The following is a 5665-nucleotide window of genomic DNA, read 5'->3' as shown; positions in this document are numbered from 1 at the left end:
ATTTCCTTGCACATTCTTTTTACATAGTCATTATATCCACTATATTACATTGTCTTTAGCTTAAAGATTTTCCACCTTCCATCTTATAAAGTGTCACAATTTTTTTTCTTTGTTCCGACTTCCTTTTTTCGAGTCAATTTTCGAGCCAACAATTTGTTCCAGACTTTATAATATTCTGTCTTGCCCTTATCTTTAATTTCCAGTGTTAGCCTGTCCATCTCTGCACAGACCAAAATTTTCTTTATTATTTCACTTTGATTGGGGATATTTACTTTCTTTCAATTTTGGGCATAAAACAATTTTGACCAAAATTGATATATTAGATATATCATTCTGTTGCTATATTTTCCTTCAATAAATCCCAATAGGAACAATTCTGGTCTATTTTTTGGCCAACCATTTCTTCCAGCCATTTCTTAATCTGCCACCAAAATTATTTTGCTTTGGTGCATGACCACCACATAGAATAGTATATCCCTAACATTGTCTTTCATTTCCAACATTGTGGTGATACGTTTCTACTCATTTTTGCCAATCTTGTTGGTGGGAGGTGCCATCTGTAGAACATTTTGTATAGGTTTTCTTTGTAAGAAGTGGCCAAGGTTGGTTTCCTGTTCCTTTCCCATAACTTTTGTCATTTGTCTAATTCAATATTGTAACCAAAATGTTTTGCCCATACTACCATTACTTTTCACTTGTTCCTCCTCCATTTTGTATTCCAATAAGTATTTATAAATTTTCTTAATTGCTTTATCCTCTATTCCTAATAGGATTCTATCTAATGTTGTCGATTCTCCCTGTATACCCCATTTGTTTTTATCTTTCTTATACCCTCCAAAGTTTTTTTAATGCCAGCTGTTCTATCCTCTATACTCCTCTTAATCTCAAAACATTGACAACAGACTAGGAATAATCATGCCCATCTAATCAACCAACAGGAGAGTGCAGAAAAAGGGAGAAAAAAAATCAGACTTCAGCCAGTGCCCTAGCACCTAAGTTACAGTTCCTGGATAACAAAAATATATCTCTATTGTAAGTAACAAAAGGAAAAACAGCGAGTACTAGCCTGTGCTTTAAAACGCATATGATGTGCCTTTGTTTGTTTGATTCACAAAAGATGGAGGATGGAATGATGTCATGACATGAGGTTCAATCATGACAATTGGGGGCTTTTCAAAAGCATTCACATCTTTTCTGAGGTTGGATGATCAGCAATGGGCTCCAAATACTGTAGCACTTTTATTCCCTTTTCCACTTATTTTAAAATGATAGTCTCAATACAGGTAGAACTTGACTTACGACCACAATGGAACCTAAAATTCCTGTTGTTAAGTGAGATGTTTGTTAAGTGAATTTTGCCCCATTTTATTACCTTGCTTGCCAGAGTTGTTAAGTGAACTACTGCGACCATTTACATTAGGAACATGGTTGCTAAGTGAATCTGCCATCCCCGTTGAATTTGTTTGTCAGAAAGTTGCAAAAGGGGATCACAGGACCCCGGGACACTGCGACCGTCATGAATATGAACCAGATTTTGATCATGTGACTATGGGGATGCTGCAATGGTCGTAAGTGTGAAAAATGGTCATAAGTCACTTTTTTCAGTGCTGTTGTAACTTCAAACGGTCACTAATTGAACTGTTGTAAGTTGTAAGTTGAGTACCACCACCTTAAGGCTTCTGTGCAGATATTTTTAATCAATTTTTTAAAATAACAAACCTTCTTTTGTTCCTTTCCAACATGGTGTAATCTTTACATACTGTACATATTTATCTGTTTCCTCAAAGTTTGGATACCACAGAATATAATTAAAGTAGAACTTTATCAGCTTTTAAAGAAACACATTATCTGGCTTTTAATCGTAGAAATATTTTAATGGCTTAGCATAATGTCATTGCTTTCAATATACTGAACACTGAGAAATCGCATGGCGAAGGAATGAATTTCACCTGTTTCCAATGACTCATTGCACAGATTCCAGTCTCAAAGTCAGTGAAAGGAACTGGAAATGTGCATCTAAGAAAAACAAGTGAAAACAGAAGTTGTTTGAGGCAGGTAATTAGGAGACACTTTTTATTTTCAGTTATTTGTTAATTATCTGAAAGTAGATTAAGGAAACTAGGCACATCGCATATTTTTGTGCATGATTAGGAACAGGCATGAATAATTGCTACTACAGTATATAGATCTCATTCTTCATTGATTTCCCCTGTTTCTTATCTCAGTAATTCAAATATTTCAAGTGTTTTGGAAAGCAGATGGCAAGACATGCTCCTAAATAGGAAATTATAAAACTAAAATAGGCATATATTTATAAAGATAAGATTGTCAAAAATTTCTGCATGGCATTTAGTGTTACTCTTTGAGTGTTTATTTCATGGAAGTCCTTGTCCTTCAGTGAAGGGCATTGAAGAAGAGACATCATATATTACATTGGTAGATTTCTTGAAATAAGATATTAATGACTGCTAGATTAGCCCATTTCCAATTCTTCTTCCCACCAATTTCATCATTTCTGTTTATGGATGCTCTAGACCAGTTGTTTTTCAACTTGGCAGTCTTCAGATATGTGGATTCAACTCCCAGGACAGCCTATTTTGGGGGCATGATTATTTTCAAAGGAGAGAATACTTGATTTTTAAATTTAGATTTGGCACAGCAAAGGCAAAGAAGGACCCTAAATCCTCTGACAAATCCTCTGAAATTCCTGCATGTAAAAGTGCATTTTAAGCAATGTGATTTGATTTTTCCCTATAATTCCATTATCAAATGGCTATTTTGGACCAAATGTAAATAATGTTTTCCTGTGGGATGAGCCATGTGACATTATTATGTACATGACTGATGCAACACACAATTATACACTTTACCTTAGTATTATTATTTTTATAATAACTATTATTCCTCTACTACTAGATTATAATAACATTTCCAAGTACCTATCTCTTCCCACTTACGACTATAACCATGTTGCTTGTATCTTTACAATTTATATTGTTTTATTTGTTTCCTAGTATGATTTGATTGCTTATTAGTAACCTATGACTATCACTAAGTGTTGTATCTTATGATCCTTGATGAATGCATTTTTTTCCCCTTATGTACACTGAGACCATATGCACCAAAGACAAATTCCTTGTGTGTCCAATCACACTTGGCCAATAAAGAATTCTATTCTATTCTATTCCTGGTTGTACAGACTGGACAACAACTGGAGCTTCTTTTATATCAATTCTAATTTAAGAGTGCTGGAAGAACCACACATTTTGTCTACTTCATTTCAGTTTTATTTAATGTTTATGAATATTTTGATTACAACTGGACAAGATACTTGGTTTCTACTTCTGTAACCAAGTCAACCAATTTTAAATAGAACACAATAAAACACAACGGATAATGAGAAAGGGCTTCTTACAGATTTGTCAATACCACATAAATACCAATAGCATATTTCAAAGGAAACATAATGTGATATTCTCTGAGCATTGTTATTTTCTCACAGATGTTTCATCACCTGGCTAAGTATATCTTCAGTGCTAGATGGGTGTGGAGTTTGTTCTCTGTGTATATACTGTAGCTTGCCTGTTAATGTTGATGTGGTGTTGCTTTCTTCTTGGTAGTCCTTTGTCAGGCTGTTCTTTACCACTTGATTGTTTACCTGAGTTAGTAATTCCTTGATTAAGGTATTGTTACTGATTGATTGTCTGGTGTTGCTTCTGATGTTAATCCCTGGTGTTAATCCCTGTTTATCTATATATTGATTGTGGATGAAGAGATGTTTGGTCTTTTGTTTCCTTTTTAGTTTTTTTTTAATTGTCTCTGTTGAATGGTGAGTAAATGTGGTTAATTCCTATGAACTTGGTGGCTGATACACTGTTCAACCCTAAGCTACATATATTCTCCTCTATTGAAACATAATGTCTCCCTAAAGAAGATGAAGCAGATGTCAGTCTCATAGATATTGATATGACAGACCGTTGTGTTTAACTTTTCTTTCTGAATTGTCTGTTTAAAAGTAATGTGAGAAGTCAGCTTCAGATTTCTATATTATCTTTTCAAAGTCAAATGTTACAACTGAACCTTAGTTTGAAGGAACTGATAGCCTCTCCCTCCTCCCCTCTTTTAGCATCATTCCTATAGTTCAGTATGTTTTTTAAAAACACGGTTTGCTTCTACCCAGTTTTGTTTATGGAATAATTTTTTTCTTCATTTTATTAGTGTGGACATCTCTCTGAATGGAATAAAACTTAAAGTAAATTGCTTTTAATGCAACCAAAGGAATTGATGCACACTAAAGAGATATTCTTAAAGTTCTCAAATTATTTGTGCCTGTTTATTTGCTAACTCAGCTACTGCAGAGGGCAACAGCTTGGTTCTCATGCATTCAACTCCCTTAAGGACTTAGGCATCTAGTACAAATGGGGGAATGACCAAACAATGGAATATGCATTACATTACATCAGATGCAAGTTTGTAAGTAATGCAGTTTGAGTTGCGATTAAATGATGCACATTTAATCGCTTGTCGTCCCCCCCCCCCATGAATGTCTATAGTAAAAGAGCACATGCAGGTGACATTTCTGGCAAATGAGACATTAATTCACTAGCATTATTGGAGATATGGGAAACAAAAGTTGGTCTATTTTAAGAGGTTTTGAGGAATTACAGGAATTGATAGATTCACTTGCAGGAGAAGGACACTTTTTTAAAAAATCAAGTTCATAATAGTATTACAGGAGCAGTATAATCTAAGTTACTTGTTTGTATGACAGGGAAATTCCAAACCCATCCCTGAGTTATACTAACAAAGAAAACATTCATTATTTCCTGCCTAAATTGCTAACTCATTCCTTGTGCTTATTGTGCAGATTTTCAGTCACATTGGCATCCCTTCACACCTTCCAACTTAATATAGTTTGGAAGTCTAATTAGATTTGTTTTTCCTCTTACCTTGGATTCGCTGCAAAAAGCAATGAAAATATACATCATAAAATTAGGATATGTCAGATATCTGAGCTTATTGATGGCCATTCAGGATTTTCAATATATAATATTTATTTCCTTTTCATTTCATTTCATTTTCAATTTTTTCAGTTCATTCATGTCCAATTCTTGAAGACTGCCTGGACAAATCCCTGCAGTTTTCTTTAGGAGGTTATTTTAGTTGTCGTTTGCTGTTGCCTCCTTTCTAGGGCTAAGAGAAAGTGACTGGTCTAAGTTCACTAATGGCTTTCTAACTTATTGTGGGACTAGAACTCATGGTTTCCCAGTTTCTGGCATGATGTGTAGTGGCATGGAAGTGTAGTGGTTAAGGCATTATACTTTCCAAACATTACTTTATGATAAAAGGAACTTCCTTACTTTTGAGTACATTCATTCACCTGATATTTCTAGCTTTCATTTTTTTCTGAATATGTAATAACAATAATAATATATTAAATGTATCGGCCAACCAATTCTCAGCAACTCTAGAAGATTATCGATGTCAGTGTCATCCACAGGCTCATAAATGTCAGGATGGTGGTTATGCAATTAAAAATCCATCCCTTTTTATATGCAATACATATGTGATACCAAAAAAAAGTCAGCTATCAACTTCTTTGACTGTCCCTCCATAATGTCCTTGTCTGGTATGCAGATATGTTCAAATTTCTTATTATTATTTG

The sequence above is a fragment of the Notechis scutatus genome, chromosome 6, assembly GCF_049901735.1.
Source record: "Notechis scutatus isolate UNSWTSFEM ecotype Mainland chromosome 6, rNotScu1.2, whole genome shotgun sequence".
NCBI lineage: Eukaryota > Metazoa > Chordata > Lepidosauria > Squamata > Elapidae > Notechis > Notechis scutatus.
Note: the sequence above shows the minus strand (reverse complement) of the source record.